Raw genomic sequence first — 18,881 nt, 5'->3', positions numbered from 1 at the left:
CCCAGACCCCTCAGATCATTGGAACAGGTTTACTCAGTGTTCCCAGGATCAAAACCAAACAAGGTGAAGCAGCCTTTAGTTTCTATGCTCCCCGCCTGTGGAACAAACTTCCAGAATGGCTTAAAACATTACTATTTACTGCAGCTTACCAGTGAACTAGATATGTAACTTACTGTTAGGATAATCTGTAGCTATTGTTTTTATATTTGTCTGCTGTTGCTTTTGCTTTATGTTTGCTTTTTAAATGCATTTTCTGCACTGTTTTTCTTGCTTTTAGCTTTTGTTTTTAATGATCTATTGTTCCTTTAATGTTTTATCTTAACATATTTCCCTTGTAAAGCACATTGAATTGCCTTGTGTATGAATGGTGCTATATAAATAAAATTGCCTTGCCTTGCCTTGCCTTGCCTTGCGGCTCTGCTTGTCTCTCTTGCTCTCTGTTTAGACACAACTGACAAATATGTGGAAGCATGGGGTGCATATTCTATCATTTATCATAGTCAGATAATTTAAATCATATTTAATATACACTTTATATCACGTACAGTACATTTTCAGTGCGTTGTCTTGCCAGATTCGCTTGCGGCTCGCAGAAAAAATAGACTATTGCTGCTGGCCTGGAAGCTAGGCATCATGCCACATCCAGTGTGAATGGCCCTGTCTGTTAGCATGAGCCCTGAAAGCAAGACGGCAATGCTTCAAAGAAAATCGGCGCACTTCACGGCGCTTCCATGTCCAGTGTGAATGTGACGTCATTCCAGTGTGAAAGGTGCCTCTGTACGTCAATATCCCAGACAAAATGGCGGTATTTGATGAGCTGGGAGTGTGAGCAGGACCGAAATGTCTTTGCTGATGACTTCTACATATTTTGTAAACAAATACCTGAAAAACTGATGATATTTCCATCAGCCTCAGCTGTGTTGTGAACATCCGTGTTCAACTCTAAGCATGTTACATGCTAAATTAAAATGGTGAACATGGTATAAATATTACACCCGCTTGGCACCAGCATGTTAGCATCACGACTCAGCTCACAGCACTGCCTCACAGTGCCTCTAGCATGTCTGTAGACTCTGTATACATGTGCTTTCCTTTTCAGAGTCACAGGAGAGGCGAGAAAAAAAGACTTGTCAAAAAAATAGACATGTCTATTTGTATTTAGGATTATTAATACCGACTAAACATTAAAGAGATAAAAGATGTGAAGCTACAGCCAGCAGCAGTTAACTTGGCTTAACATAAAGACTGACCCAGGGTAACAACCTCATCCAAAAGTAAAGAAAACTAACACACTGTATCGTGTTTGTCCATTGTTTCAAACTCATGTGGCACAGAAAAGCATTTCTCAAACCTACAACACTTGTGGTGTAACCAGTAATGCAAGGTGACGTCTGAACATGATGTCTGATGTTTGAACATTTCAATCAATATACTCTACATCAGATGGTGCTGGAACATCCTGATGAAGCAGTGGAATCTAAGGGAAAGTTTTATGAAAATGCTGTCAGCCTTATATTTCATTCTTTTTATATGACGCATGCTGTCTCGGTTTTTGTCATAACACAAGATCACAAATTGTGTTTGATGCTCACCTGATGCGTAATGGAACATCCTTCTTTGTTTAGTCATGCAGTAAAAGGGTGAACTTGTATACTGTAGAATTATGTGATGCAAATGGAGTAAACAAATTACCGCCACAGCCTGCCCAGTAAGGAAATTCGATAATGTGGTGGTTAAAAAAAAAAGAAAAACAGTTTGCATTCTAGTGCTGATATGCAATGATAGCCCTCATACGCTCATATGTAACTGTCTACAGCAACAGTGGCCTGTTTGTGTTCTTATGTTATCCAGTAAATAGCGTCATAGGACTGACTGGGACAGGGATGAAGTAGGTGGATTAAGGTTGAGTGTGAGGTCTGAAAATGTGTTGATGCTGCCCCCTGGTGAAACCTGGACTGCTAATACTCCTGGTATGTTTCCTGACACCATTTATGATAGTATTAAATATACAAGCCTACCTTTTTTGTTTTGATCATCCCTGGCTCAAAACATGAGAGACCTGAACAAATAGCACTGTAGATAAACAACACTGCGACTGACCATAAATTGACGGATGACAGAGCCTTTAGAGGAACAGCTCGAGCTCCTCTGTGGTTGTTAACAGGTTGATAATGTCGTTACAGCCAGCCTGCTAGCCTGCTAAGGCAATTACCGCCCCAACAGCAGCACTAAACACATTTAAGACCTGATTGCAGGCTGGATAGGCCTGCTTGGATTCATTGATGGAGTTTTTATTGACAGTTTGGAGTTAACTCAGCGTACTGAACCATGTGGTCAGTCTGGTGATGTCATTGTTATCTTCATTAATGCCTGTGTGTGGTCATTGGCTGGTTGTTAATGCTGCATAATGTGGGCAGGTGAGAAAGCAAACTTCTCCCTCCATTAAACAGTTATTTAAGTAGTTTGCTAATTGAACAGCCATTAAATGCTTGTAGTCAGTGAATGAAGTGATTTGTGTATTGCTGTTACTGGCACTCATCAATAAATAAGTCAGTGTTTCCTGGTGTGAGGTCGAAGATGATTAAAGCTGTTTCTTAGCTCTGCACTGCAGGCTCTTCGCTGTGTTGTTGTTGTCGTTTTCAAGAGGAATTTTCCTGGTGGTTTGTTGCACGACGCTGTGAGGATAGAGCCAAGGGCTCGGTGCCGTATGGCAGATGAATATTTGATGGCCCCTAATGGAGCCTGCGCCCTCATGCCGTAGCTCTGTTTTTCCCACCACACACTGCAAAGGACTGTGGTGGAGCAATGTGGTCGGCCTCCATTTTGGCGCTTCCCTGGTGAATTTGGTTGCCTGTCTTGCCATGCCAAACAACAGCTGCCTGTGATTTCATCATACCGGTTGGGAGGGGGCTAGCAACGAAGCTTACCAGGCAGACAACTGGTAGTGATGCTGAAGCTCCGACACGATGCACCAGATCGACTACCCTGTACACCCAACCCTCACATGCAGCTGTATCCCTGCGCCCTGTGCGTGAACTCATCATCACCAAGGTCAAGAGATCACCTGCTATCTATGACCCGGGGACAGCTTCATGTTACACATCATCACATACATCTGGATACATGTGTCAATATTTGTGTCCACTGGGTATAAAACATTGTCGGCATCAATCCTGTTGAGGAGATTAAGATCTTAACTCAGGAGCGATATGACCCAGCCTGTCGTTCCAATTAGAAAAGTGACAGTGAGGCAGTGCAGCTATGTATTTGCCTGGTGACCTCATCCTCCGTACAGCACAATCCATAACTATCTGACAGAGAGTTACCTCCCACTAATGTTTCACCATTAGTGTAAATGGATCTCGCACTCAGTGTTCGGGAGTCTTCCGATGATGGGTGTGAGGAAAAGGAGGATTGGGCTCGGCCTTGTGCTGGAATGTGGGATATCAGAGGTTGTGTGTGTGTGCTGAGTGTGTGTTGGAGGCACCTGTTTATGCTGTCTTTGCATGTTTGAGCCTGTATACATGCACAAAATCACAGCTGCCCCTCACATTACACAGCTATTTCTGATCTGCTCAGTCAGCCAGAGGCTTCCAGGGGGACAGAGGGGTCAACACTTTCTCCTCTGGTTAATAACACACACACACACACACACACACACACACACACACACACAGGCATGTAAAGCGACCACACATCAAAGCTTATCCTTTTGTGTTATCTTTAAATGAACAGTGTGTAAGATTTAGGGGGATTTAGTGGCATCTAGTGGCGAGGATTGAAGATGCAACCAGCTGAAACTTCTCCAAGTTAGTTCCTTCAATGTTCACAGTTCAGGAGGTTTTTACCAGGAACCGAATTATACGCAGAAGTCTCCTCACATCCTAAACAAATGGACCTGGCATTTAAACCAGTAAAAACACTGAATAAAGCAGTTTCACATGAAAAAATCTGATGCTCGAGGGCTTCTCACTACGGTGGCCAATGTGAAAACATGAATGGCCGAATCTAGAGCCAGTGTTTGGATTGTCCATTCTAGACTACTGTAGAAGTGTGCAGACACCGTGGACAAGGACCCATTCCCTATGTAGAGATAAACAGCTCAAGCTAAGGTAACAGAAGCACAACAATTCTTATTTTCAGGTGATAATACACTAAAGAAAACATACTCAATACATTATCTTCAATTTCTGCCACTATATCCCTCCTAAATCCTACACACTGAACCTTTAAATGTGCAGTACAGTGTGCCTGACTCTTTGTTCACCGTGGACTGTGTGTGACTCTGCACACCATGACTGATGTGATGGAGTGTTGAGCTCACCGATTGCTTTACAGCCTTTATATAAAACCCGATCGGCATGCGGCTAAAGTATTTCACATTACAGATATAAATCAGTTTAATGCAGCTTGGTCGCTCTTCGATTACCTGACTCTAACACAGCACCCTGCCTGGAGTCTTTCTACAATTGTTTTGTGTCAAAAGAAAAATATGGAGTCACATAATTTATGAACTGTGGAGATTCTAAATAGCAAAAGAAAAAAACAAGCGGTCGAATTTCTCACATTAATTTTTCATCACTTCTCCTTTACAAGGTCACAGGTAGCACCCTATACTGGCCGCTGCTGTGCCTCCCTCCCCAACCCTCCACCGCCTGACCAAACGAACAACAAAAACATGGACAGACGAACACTGTAAGTGTCTGAAGTGGAATGTCTTTGTGGTTGACAGAAAGGCGTTCGTCACCATCCTAGAATTACAGTAGGCTCGCTCACGGTCACCTTGGCCAGGGAAGGGACTTGTGATTTAAGATCTTTACTGCTTTTGACTGCGGTGCCCGTTATGACAATGAAAACAAACAAAAAAAAAAAAACCAGACAATACACTGTTGCTCATCAATGTCAGTTTCCACTTATCCCATCCTGTTTTCATGAATTGCACCAGATACGGTCTCATTGCATCAATGAGACACACAAAGTATGGATGGCACTATCTTGACACACGGACCTTGCCATCATCTGCTTAATTTTAAACACATCCATACACCCATCCACCAGATTTTCAAGCATACTATGACATCACCAGTCTGCAGCTTGTCCCTGAGGCGCCTCGCCATGACATCAGCGTCTGCACCCAGGCGGGGGGTGTCTCTCTCCTCCTCATGACCCAATAACTTACCTCTTCTTGTCGGTCAGCGACCCCAGTACAGTAACCTTATCCCGGACCTCGAGCTCCACACTGCGGGGGGGTTAATAAGTCGGAGCAAGGTGAGGAGAGAGAAGAAGTGAGGACTGAAGTGCGGGGAGGAGGCGGGGTGGCGGGGGGTGGGGGGTGGGGGGGCGAGGGGGGGGGCGATGGTCAGTTAATCTCTTTTCAGGTGTGGAGGCCACACTGAGGTGTGAAGGGCCTGGGAGGGAGCCAGAGGGATCAAGATTACAAACCTTGGAACCATGTAACAATAGAGGTGTGAACTAGGAGAGGAGTCTCAGAGGAGTGTGAAAAGCAGGGGAATAAAAGGAAGGCAACGAGGAAGTGCAGATGAGGAGGGGTCACTGGGAGGTCTGCTGAGAGCGGTGGGCACATGAGAAAGACTTACAAGTTTGTTTTGATATTTGGAAGGGTCATAAGGTTGTCTTTCTCTTCCTTGTAGTTTCACCTTTTTGTGAAAATGCCTGAGAGATTTCAGTTTAAGATTTATGTAAAAGACAGAAAACACAAGGGGAATGCTAATCCATTATATTCTCCTAAACTTCACCGCAGTTATCAATTTGTTTAAGCACAGTTGACCGCATCCCCTCATTCTGTCTCTAAAATACCCCCTTAGGTAAGACAGGGGTGCAAATAAAGAAAGGAATGATCTCACTGTGGGAAACGCCTACAGATCCACTTTCATTATGAATTGACGATTTCATCACACAGCGGTAGAGTTACACTCTGTATGTGTGGCAGACAAGATACTTCAAGGCAGTTTGATTGAAATGATTCTTTGTGGTGCGGTGCTACCTTACAAAATGTACATTATGAGTGCTTTGTGGTTAGTCGCTGTCTTTCACACGGGCTGTTCAGTCTAGCCTGTTCTGGTAGTCATAGTAATACTGACTCTGCAGCTTTATATTGTGCACTTGGAGAGGCAAATTCACACAAATAATGATCATGGCTGCTGAGAGCACCACAAATTGCGTCTCACTTGCAACGGCTACCTCAAGGTCTGATTCACAGAAAATATTGCACTAATGCTATTACAGCACGAACACAGCCATTAAGTTCTTCACCTGAGTGCAATTTCCCCCTTTTTTGAGGGCAAAACAAATTTTCTGACCGACTAGGTGCAGAGGCATTCCTCAAAAATCCATGCAAGGAATTTAAACATGACAGGGAACCAGGTCAGTGCAGATGTGACACGCCTCATAAATGTGCTCCAGTTAGCAACCCTCTGAAGCCACAACTAATTTCACTGTAATTGCGTGTGGCTGTTAGCACTGATCTTTGTGAATTGGACTGTTTTTTGCAGTGAGGCTCATTTGCATAGAAAGGGGGGAATTTTGCACCAAATATATGCATATTACCTAATTTGAATAACTAGCACAGGAGCATCGAGATGCTGTTTCCTTTCTGTCACAGTTAGGGATGCATTGCGCCCTTTGAAGGTGCTTTGAGAATTAAGGCCTGTGGACACCAAATTTGCATCCAGTAAAAATTGTTCTGCACTGCAACCTTGAACACTGAGTCCAAGGCCTTTAATTGTTCAATTTGCTGTGAAAATTTGCAATACGTGGCAAAATGGAAAGACACATTGCTTCGCCAGAGCTGTCGCCATACCCTGCCTGTATCTTGCATTAGGCACCATGGCTACCTGAGTTATGAAATGATACTGTGCGGCTTTCAAATTGCACTCTGCTGTTAAGCATCACCGCCTTGTCCACTTTTTCCCTGTTCCTCTCTCTTGTTGTAATGTACATGTATGTGTCCCACAGATAACAGCACACAAATAGCTCTCTAGGCTTCTGACAGATGCAAAAAAAAACTACAAAAAGTGAATAGTAATTAAAATAAGAACAATACAAAACCAAGAGCAGGACCAAGACAAGACATATACTACAAACCAAATTGGTACCCAGAACAAGACAAAGAACAAAGCAACAAATTACACCAAATACTAAAACATAATATAATTGTTGTTAGTTGCACAACTGCCTGTCACATCACAATTGAATGCCTGTAAAATAGATGATCATTCATTCAGGAATATCTGGAAAGTCCAGCTCTTGTACATACTCGGGGGAGCCTGAGTAGAATTGGGTGCATAATGGGGAGCTCCTCATTATGCAGCTGATTCTTTTCAGTTTGACAAAATTAAGGACTTCCTGTATCCGTAGTGTGTGTGAGGGAGGTGTTGTGGACTTCCACTTGAGTAACACCAAACGTCTGGCTAATAAGGTAAAAAAGTCAGTGGGTAGACAGCCTCTGTACTGTAATTACAAAGAGTTAAATGTAAGCACAGAGAAATAAATGACACTTTTCAACAGGACAACAAATATAATGATATTTAGGAATAATTACAATTTGTCCGACAGTTGCAATGGTTCATCTGTGCACATGCATGAAGTCTAATGTCTGATGTAGAACTTCATTTGCCCATACACACCAACTTTCACTCCTAACGCCAATATTCACAAGATATGAATACTATGACTTTCTGACCAAGAGCTTTTATTTAAAAAGCAGTAAACGTTTATTTCATGAGCCTCAGCATGGCTTCTTTTCTTCGCAAACAGCTTCTGCACAAGCTAAATTTTGTCAAAATGTCCTTGTGTTTCCATTATTTGAATTTAATGGAGATGTGATGGAAAGGGATCCTTTAACCCCCCGGGGGTCACTGTATAGAGGCTTGCACTGGTCACTGCCCTGATGTGGGGGGCCAGAAATAGGCATCCCAGCTTGACCTTTGAAGGATCCCATTGTTGATGTTGATGTGATCATTCCTGGGCTGTCCTCAGCTGCAGGTGGCCAGGAGCTCCCTGCTGAGCGCTGGAGAATCCCAGAGTCAGCACATTAGCCTGTCAAAAGGAGCAGATTAGGCAACCAGGGAGGGCTGGAAGGAGAGACCCCTGCACCCCCACTCAACCCCTGACTGCTGCTGCTTTACAGCTGTAAACTTCTATTATTGTTTTACCAACTAAAAGAAACTTAAATGTATTGTACTGTTTTAAAGACCTCTGGGATTTACTTTGCTTGTTGTTGCTTATCTGTTCTGGCACTTGTCAAAGATAGTTTGCTTTAAATTAACGCATTCTCATGCCTATATTTACTGTAGCTCTGTACTTCTGTATCCTTAATCTCCCTAGGATATTCAAATTGATATTCAAAGGAAAATGTCAAGGAGTTCAGTGGATGATCTTCAGCGAATAAATGAGGCAAATAAAGCAGTGGTGTATTTAGAGACTAATTTCCCTGACCGGTTGGATGGAAATAAACAAACATGACCTTCCATGGAGCTCACACAGGCTGAGCCAGCAGCAGGTAGGGGGTACGAGGTTTGAGGTGGGAGTCGAGAGAAAACTTCACAGCACATTTGTCTGGTCTAAGAAATCAATAAAAGCTTTCATGTGAACTTCACGGGAAAGAGCGACCCTGAAACACTCACAGAGGTTCATTAGTGATTATGCTGGCTTTTTTTTTTTTTTTTTTTTCACTTCAGCACAGAGAAGACTGCAAGTAGTTGCCTATGGGCAAAGTGAAAAGGGCAGAAAGACAGAGAAGGAAGATGTTTTTATTGCAAAGCCTATTGGCGCTATACAGTACATCTCTGCCATATGGGATTGTCAACATAAAATATGCATGTTAATCCATATGTTGAGTCGTCCTCCATGAATATTTAACATTCCAGCCACATTGAGGGATATAACACCAGGCTTTACATTGTTTAATAACAGTGGAGAGGTCTTAAGTGCAGTGCCAATCTTTCTTTTTTCCTTGATTACCACGGGCATCCTGATCAATAAATCATCGCGTCTGACAAGCGGAATCAAAAGAAGTGAATTTCAAAAGTCTGCTTGGTTGAAACCCGACCAAACAAAAGAAAAAAACTTTTTTGGCCACCTGAATCAAAACATGAAAGAACAAAGCCACTGTGGGGATATTGATCGAGAGCCACAGAGAGGTGTGGAGAGTTCAGGTGCATGTGAATATGGATCCATAGTTTGGAGGGACAGATGGGGGGTTATGTGGAGGTGAAGGTTACAGGTTCAAACTCACAGCTGTGGAACAATGTTGTCTGAAGGTTACTGGAAGGTTACGTCTTTTGTTGGTGTAAGAATGCATCTTTTCAAAACAGTCTTATGTTAAAGCAGCATCGACTATGTAAAACAAAAGCTTTTGTTGTACATGAGAAGTGGCTTTAAAAGAAAGTAAGAATTTAAAAAGCATTTAAATAACTTGAGGCTGTTATTTGCAAAAAATGGATTTTGTTTGATTTTCATTATCTAAATTCTCTCCCACTTGAAAGGGGACCCTTCCCCTCCATTAATAATTGACATCTTATTACTTATCCCCCTCGTCGTGGCAGACGCACGCTTTGATGTGGGCCGCGTTCTTTTATCAGCACGGTGCTACGTATTGATCGCTGGGCAGATAGGAGCACTATCAAAGGGATTCCTCGTGGGGCAGTCAACACCCGGTCACCTCATACTCCTGGCATGTGGTCAAGCTCCCTCTCGCTATCACATCTCTTCGCATCGCTCTACTTCTTCTTCTTCGTTGGCTCATCCCTGTCTGAGTACCTGCTTATCTGGGTTAAATATTCACAAAGAATAACAAAGCTGTTGGAATGACATCATCTGAAGTGGAAGGAGAGGATGTGCTCGGTGGAGAAGGGGGGTTCCACCAAGTGAAACTGTTAGGTCTCGTGTTCTGGCTGAACATTACAGCGGATGATGATCTCATTCATAATGCGCATTATGGTTCACTGGAGATGCTTATCGTCAGCTGGGTAACAAACAACTGCAGACAGTATGTAAACAGTGTACATTACAGCAGGTTGTGGCGCATTGCATGTGAGTATTTCTCGTTAATTGAAAAGAATTCAGTGAATATTAATATTTTGATGGGATGCACTGGGATTGGCAGCCAACCCAAACAACAGAAAGCATTTAGAAAGTGTTTAAGAGTGTTGGGAGAATGATAAACACCACCCTGCTACACGTGCATTGGATTATGATTTCAGGAGATTTAAATAATCCGTCCATATTGGCAAACACAAAACCAGCTTGTTTATCCTGCCAGACACTCTCCCATCGAAATACATTCATACATTTAAGTCCCATATGCAGCTTTAAAGGCCAGGCATCGATTGTTATTCGACACTCGCAGACCAATCGTCAGAAGCACTTACAATAAAACAGAGAGCACAGTCGTAATGAGCATATCCTATTTAACCAAACAGAAAATGCATTTTCACTAGTGAACACTTAGAGACCATTAGCAGCAGTCGTGTAAGAGCCAGGCGTCTTTCTATCATCAATATCCCATAAGTGGGTCGCTGCTCCTACGCCGAGGGCCCGTCCCGCGTGCTGAAATTCTCCCAGGCTGCTGGTGCTGCTGCTGTTGTTGATGACTTGTCCAGCCTGACTGACAGCACTTTTGTTTTCCGTGGATTAGGCAATCTGACTTCATCACGGTCCATGAGGGGGTTCACGTAACGCTGCCTGGAGGTCACTACACCCGCGTGACCCCCCTGCTGTCTGCCGGCTGCCCCGATGACAGGCCGTCAGCCCTCCAGACTGAGACTAGACAGTGGACGGAGTGACCCCACCCCACTCAAACACACACACACACACACACACACACACACACACACACACACTGTCTCCTCCGCGCTCACGTACATGCACATACTTGACACACTCTCTGACCAGAGTGTAAATTTTTAATGGAATATACATTAAGGAGCATTGATGGGCTGATATATGATGTTTCCCCACAGCTAATATTTCAGCAGACTGTGTATCTGATCAGGATTGAATGATTGATTTTCTATCAGGCGGCTTTTCTTGAATGAATAATTCAGGGTCAAAGCTTGTGACACCTTCAGCATATTCCGTTACATGCTTTTCATCACAGGGTTTACTTTGATATTTGAAAATATTATTAGAAAATGGCAGAAATTGATAAAAACAAGGTCTGGATAAGATGACTCTATCTCTGTGCATGCCTAATGTATGTCCTCTGCATAGTGCCGCACTTGTGCATTTTGGGGTTGGTGTATGAGTACATATGTTTCTTTGATGATACTTTGGGGAGTTTGAGGGGCATGTGTACGTGCCTGTTGATGACTTTCTCTCTTGGCCTCCTGTCTGTGATGAGAAATGAGAGACGGCAGTGTCTGAGGTCACACAATGATTACTTGTCCCTGCATGGGGTCAAATGACTCTTAAATGTTTTGTTTACACTTCTACAACCTCGAGTAGGCTCTGAACCAAGTATGGCGAGGCCTGAAGATTGCATAAAACTGCGAGGTGACCACGTTTTCTGTGATCTCGTGGCCAGTGTGACATACAATGTGACATGGAGGGAGAACATGACATGACTCTGGGGACATGTAACAGACTTATAAAAGATATGTGAGAAAATATATGTCACCATAATAGCCCCAAAAGACATGTAACCACATACCTTACGTAACACCAGTGATGGTATCTGTGAATTATGAGAGATTTTTCCTAGTCGACCAATAGTCTTCATTTAGGGCCATTAGTCGACTAGTCACCTGCATGTTTACGACATTAATTTAATTATTAAATCATATATTTTGGGCAGGGCAACACAATGGTTTGAGTTGAAGGTGTGAGAAAGAATAGTATCAGTAACATTGTTAACACTGTGCTACATTACAGAGAAATACAAAACCATACTAATGAACCTTCATTAATATAGGCCTATATTTTATCTACAAGTGCACGTCACACACTGAGCGAGCCTCCTGTTAATGACGCTGTCGGCAAAGCAGTAATGATTGTGCTAAGTGGCTAATGGGCATGTAGCTACTGACATGTTTCAGATGATACGTCATGTTTGTAGTCGACCAATGAAGATGAGTTTACATATCACCTTGTGTTCGTCCTTCACCTTCTCAAAATGATCCCACACTTTGAATTTCCTGCCTGTCATGTTATTAACTAGCCTGTGTGATAACCGCAGGTACCAGCCCTGGAAATTAGATGCACATGCCGTGTCTTTAACCGCCTGGAAAACACGAGGTCGGACTCTGAGCACTAGTCTTGTGCCTTTTTGTGCCAGCTTTCAAGAGTGCAGCGACAGGTTGTGTCTGAGGTTTCTAAGCAACCTTAAGAAGCATTGTATAGCTTGAGTGCAGAGCTGATCTTCTTCTGAGTACTGTTTATAAGTGTGTAGGCCTATCTGTGGGACACATGTAAAGCTCTGGGTAGCCCTGCACTAAAATGATCAACCTTTCTGTGTTTATCACAGACTGAATATTTACAGAAGAAGGAACTTTCTGGTCGACTAATGTTTGGTCGAATTTTAGGGGGCAGCCCTAGAGAAAAGTTTGCGGTTGCTGTGTCTTTTTATATGTCTCTTACTTAATTGGTCTCTCTTTCAAACTTAGTGCTGACTATTTTGGATCAGAGTTGAAGTGTTGCTTGGGCGGACGCGTTTGTGGGTGTTAGCAGGTTTTTTTGTGAAGTGTTAAAGGAGTTCTAGTGTGCTCTAAATGAGGGGATTGAGGGTAGGGGGGAGAGTGTGCAAAGAGCACCTCTACTGCAGGTGCCAAACCTCCAGCTGCCTGAAAGAAAAAGAAGTATCACTTGTCTTCTGACCATGATGCAATGATGACGGAGTAAAACCCAGAACAAGAGGGACTGCGGGATAATCCTTGGCCACATCTGGCTACACTTTATATACCAAAAATCTATAAAAAAAAAAAAAAAGAAAGACAACAGTTACATAATGAAGTGCTTGCTGTGCCTCCTGGAAAACAGATCTCAGCTTTTAAAACTCCTCATTTTAAAATGTAGTAAACTAGCTAACGTTAGCTTTGTTAATTTTTCCATGTGTAACGACAAGTGCTATTTTTTCTTCATTATTTTGCACTACCCTTGGCACCCTTAAGGTTATTAAAATGGACAGTAATTTGTACTTAAATTATTTTTTCATAACTTTTTTTGCTTTTACTTGAGTAGGTTTCTCAAATGGTATATTTTCACTTTTACTTAGGTCATTTCTTTATGGGAGTTAATGTACTTTTACTTGAGTATAGACTTTCAGTACTCCTTCAACCCCTGATTTTCACTCCCAGATTCATAAAATCATAACAGGAGAAATCAGTCACGAGGGAGACAAGATTTGTGTGTTGATTCACAGCTCCAAGAAACAGGATATTGCAGTGTTTTTTGTTTAATAGCTCCTGCATCTTTCAGGAGCATCTCCAATTTCAGCTGGCTAGAGTCCTAGAACTGGACGAACAAGCGCTGGATAATTATCCGCACCAGTGTTAAGTACAAATTGCACAGACCTGCTCCTGAAAGGACTTGCTGAAGCACATCAGATACAGTAACTCTTCAGTTGGCTGCTAACTCGCACTGACGAATTCTTACTCACACAAACACAAGCAAATAAAGAACACCTGAAAGACAAGTGAAAACACACACACACACAAATCAAAAGAGAGGCATGACACTGACAGTTCCTCATCATGAAACTGTCTCTATTGCACCATACGTGAAGCACATGACTCAGTGTATTCTGTTTCACCTGCATGACAATAACAAGGGCAGGTGTCCCAAGTAGACCAAAGTCATATTTGATGTCCAACATCAGACTACTTACACCTGAAGAGTGTGACATCATGATGACTCTAAGCTGATAACCTGGCAACACACCAGCAGTTGTTGTGAGGATAAAGGATTAGCCTCCGTTTGCTTTTGCTGCTCTTTGAACCCGAAAACACTGAAAAGAAAAGGATCTCACATGAAAGGACCAACTTGCTGAGAAAGCACAGAATTGGGGTGCTACCTCTCATCAAAGAGGCTGAGTCACTTCAAGAGTGGAGACCTCTCTCCAAGTGCCCATTGACAGTGGCGCTTGTGCGTCGCTGCTGTTTGTCTATGCAGGTGATGGTTTGTGTGTGTGACATTTTCTTTCTGTCTGTATGTTGATCATGTCTGTCTAGCATATCAGGTAAGGTCTCTGTCTCCTTCCTACATTGTTGGGGGATAATGAGGTGTGATTAAATATGAATGCTAAGTGTTTGGTGGCTGGAGCCCAAAGCTGAAACCGGATCCAGTCGGGGCCCACAGGCAGCATAATTAGTAGCTGATGATAGATGCCATTAATGGTGCTTTTCCACACACAGCTTGCAGGCCTCTAAGCTGGACCTCCACACAGCAGCAGGCCGCCTTTCAGCCATCCACAGTTAATTAACTTGCAAATAAATAAATCCTGATACAGCTGTGGTTGTTCTGTGCTGCTTTAAAAGCCAGAGCGCTGATTGTAATCAGCTTTATTTAAATTCAACAGTGATAAAATATTAAGCCATTTGTTACATTTATTTGATGTCTTTTTATTATCACCTCTGGGGATTTCATGTTGAAAGCATGACGAAAATCCTGTAGAAAACAATATCAGCATTTCAAAGCGTTGAAGGACCAGTGTGACGCCTTTAATGGTGGAGAAAAGCCCTTTGTGCACGCTTGAAGGGCTGTGTTGGGTTTTGAGGGCTCTTTGGATTGTCATAACCCCGGTGTGAGATTGACTCATTCATGGCGAGCCGTCTCCGAGTCTTCATCCTATGCTTCTCTGCTGCATGGCTGTGGACACCGCTGCGCTGCCTCACTTCAGAGGGAGAGACAGAGTCATGTCCACAGCTGTTAGGACATGCCTGCTTTGAGGTGCCGTGGCTTTAATGTGTGGAGCAGATTAAACAGGGTGCCTTTGTGGAGCCGGGATAACTGGTCAGCTCTCCCACACAGTTATCCAATCTTATCCACTGTGTGCATGTATACGTGCACGAGTGCCACACATACACCCTCACATTCTCTTAAGAGTGAGCAGGACAGCTTGACACACCAGTCAGTCTCATTAAGTGGAGCCCAGAGTTTTTGAGGCCACTCCTGCCTACGAGTAGCCGGCGGGCAAAATACTGCAGAATCCTAAAGACGGGCCTTTCAATTGATTCTTCTCGGTTGACATGAAAGTATCACCTGCAGTCTGTGAATTGCTGGACTTCAATGTGTCTCCGCTATAATATAAAGTACAACATGTCATGCAGAGCTGTGCTACACTGCCTGCAGTGAAGATCAAATGGTGGTTGGTTCAGCGAAGGGTCAGCGTATGTAGAGCTGTTACACATGCCACAGTAGTTCAGTCTTCCTCTTTTCCCACACAGGAGAGCCTCTAGAGCTAGGATTAATGGAGGAATGAAATAAAAATGTCTGAGCTCCAGACCACAGTGCACTGACATGGTCACCATGGTTCTGTGGTTAGCGTCATACAGTCATCACAGGGGTCAGCAGACATGGTTTCAAAGGTTAAACAGTCAGTCAAACAGGAACAAATAATTCATTAGCTCAGTCATGCCCACATTTAAAGGTACACTATGTAACATTTCCACACTAGACCTATATTATATATTTTGTTGAGCTATGTAATGAAATTAGGCCAAATGTTTCCAACAATGTTCAAACCCAGAGAACTCTGTAATTTTATTCAAGGCAACGGTGCATTTCATTTTCCATAGTGTCCCCTCTAGTTGCTCTGACTTCTGGGAAAACATGGGAAACTCCAGATGATACGTCAGTAAGTGAGGAAGGAAGTTGATTGTTATTATTATTGTTTATTAAATTGGTTGATTTATTGGTATGATGTGTCAGTTTGATCCAGCTCATTACAATGTCCTACTATGACAAGTGGCTCATGCCAGCCAAAAGCTGCTACGCTAAAGGTTGAACATTAGAACAATGTTGACCACAGACAACAGCGCTGGGCTACCCCACAACTGAATTCAACACATAACATTAGCTGCAATAGCATTACGGAAAAAAACATGGGATAGGGCCACAGCCTGACACATTAGCCTCAGCATGTCCGCAGCAGACTGCGACCATTATAACCAACTGAAGCTGCTACACTGAAGATGAAAGCCACACTTGCCCATGCGGGCACCACGCGGCTCTACTCCATTTTTGTGAAGCTATTTTTCTCTGTCTATGTCTGACTCCGCAGCCCTCCAAAAGGTAAAAACTACATAACACTGCGTAAAAAAATTAGCACAATCTGTTTAAGAATAATAAAAATGAATATGTCATTGTAGCAGAAGTATGTGAAGCAGCATTTCACATTAAAATAAATCAATCAAATCAGTGCAGCCTGTTGTTAAAATGATCCAGTTAATTAGTTCAGTACCAGTTAATATAGTCTATAGGCTTCCAAACCCTCCACATGACGCGGCAATGCCCCATGTCTTTCAGATGTTATGGGTAGTCAACTCATCTAATGCCGAAGTTAGCAAGTAAATGTTACCTTAGCTAACATAACTAACAGCTAGTTTATCAGGATAAAATTACATTACGTTAATAACAGTATTTCTTCCTGAGTCACATCAGAAATGTTTTCATCAGCACTTGTGGTTATTTAATAATGAAGACAACAACTCCCATGATCCCACGCTACTTAATGACATCATTTAAGTCCATCATTTGTTATTGTTTTGATTGAGAGAAGTTACATACTGTGTGTTTAATCCAAAAACCGAATTTTCTGGATTAAGTTAAAACCAATTTACAATATTACAAATTTTTTTTAAAAGATATTTTTAGGGGCATTTTAGCCTTTAATTGACAGGATAGTCTAGCGTGAAAGGGGGAGAGAGAGAGGGAGTGACATGCAGCAAAGGGCCGCGGGCCAGACTTGAACCTGGGCCACTGCGGCAACAGCCTTGTACATGGGGCACCTGCTCTATCCACTAAGCCACCGACGCCCCACAAAATTTGTTTTTGACCAAATGGCACCATTAAAGGATAAGAAGAGAAATATTCTATATCTTTCTTACTGTAAACAAATCTAATGAAAACAAAAACAAAATCAAGAATGTGTTAGTGCGTCTCTTAACAGCTTCCCCACCATGCCCCAGCTCTTAAGCCATTTACTGAAGATGATAGTCTTTCAAAATATACTTTATTTGATAAATATATATGAAATAATTTCTTGAAACAGCAGGACACTGTAGTTTTCTGCAAACATTACTCAAACAGGAGCAAATGGCACATTGGTTGGGGACTATTTTCAGCCATGTATTTGTTGCAGATGGTGTAGCCTGTATGGGATTGACTCAAACTAAACTACCCAAGTTTATGGTCATAAAAAAATACGTCAGTGTTGCTCACTGCCTAGCTGTTGGACATGATGGAGGTCTATGGCACAGCAGAACAAGACATATCAGGCTGTGGTTATGTTTTTTGTCCTTTAATGGGATTTGTTGACAAAAACACAAACAGAATATCACCAACTTTATGTTTTACGGGAAATTTCAGAGTGATGGTTTCTTCAGTCATCGTCTAGCTACTGGAAACACAAACGAGTGGGATGTTACTTACAGTAACTCCAATGTGATGACCTCATTCACTAAGGGAATGCACAGTATTTGGATATTTTTACAGAACACAACACATTTGGCTTCTCCTCTCTATATTCCTCTTGAGGATGAGTTTTGTTAAGTGTGAGATGATCCCCCACAACAACAAAAGCCTTTGTATCTGAGTCACTCTGAGTGTGAGGTTTGGCCAGGAGTCTACAGCCAGACAGGGATGTATGATTGCCAGACAGCCCTGACAAAGGTGGCCAATGCTCTCAGTTACGGCGCTCGGATCAGGTGTCATTGCTCTCATAACTAGCCTCACCTTCACAATTTCTAAAAGAGGCTGGGTTCAAGCACAAAATTACCCTACTCCACGCCTGCTGCATTATTCAATCAGTCTTCACCCGAGAGGACCTGTTAGGGGTTGTAGAGCGACAGAAAAACAACCACACTTTCACCTTTTGTCTTCCCACCATTGAGCTGACATTTTTGACTGTTGCGTTAAAACCATCAGTTATAATACAACTTATAAAACGACAGGTAGACGTGTGGATGCGCATTTTTACAACTCATATAGAGGGACTGTTTTTCCTGACATGGGTGGTACTAGTGCATAAAATATTCATTGTTTATTGTTTAACAGAGCAAAGGCAAAGGTCAGATATTGCATACATTTTTCCAGGTCACTTGACTTTAAAAAACAACAGATGACTTTGATGATATAACAAACCTAAGGCTATTCCCACAGGACTTTTACATAAATGCCTACATGAATGTATGTGCATGTGTTTACTTGACCTTACAGCTTCAGATGCTGTCATATGCTTTGATCCAGATTGCCGATCCTGATCATGTCGTCCAGTTTCCATGGGAAAATACCCCAAAACACTACCTGATGTAGGGGATCTTCAGAGCTGTTTCTTTTAGCTTAAGTTGCAATGAAGAGTGCCAAAGAGGGCAATGATGCCAGCCCCCTTTTGTTATCAGGTCACTGCCCCAGTATGATCTCCGTCATTGGGTCAGTGTGCTGCACATGTCTCATCTAACTGGCTTGCAGTCAGGATGCGGTTGCCATGGAACATGTCCAGTTGGAGCAAATGAAATCCCTCCTTTCCAGTTTCCAGGCAGGATTCACATGCTGGGAATGTTTCGGTGGGAGACGAGCAGCGTGTGTTTGTGATAGATGCGTGTGCACATGCATATAGAGAATGAGATATCAAGAGGGAGAATGGCCTTTTGAGGTTACAGAGGAAGTAGGGCATGTGATTGTGCAGCCATGTGTGTTTGTGTGTG

This window comes from Epinephelus fuscoguttatus, linkage group LG14 (assembly GCF_011397635.1).
Source record: "Epinephelus fuscoguttatus linkage group LG14, E.fuscoguttatus.final_Chr_v1".
NCBI classification, from domain to species: domain Eukaryota; kingdom Metazoa; phylum Chordata; class Actinopteri; order Perciformes; family Serranidae; genus Epinephelus; species Epinephelus fuscoguttatus.
The sequence above is the reverse complement of the archived record's forward strand: the minus strand, read 5'-3'. Positions refer to the sequence as shown.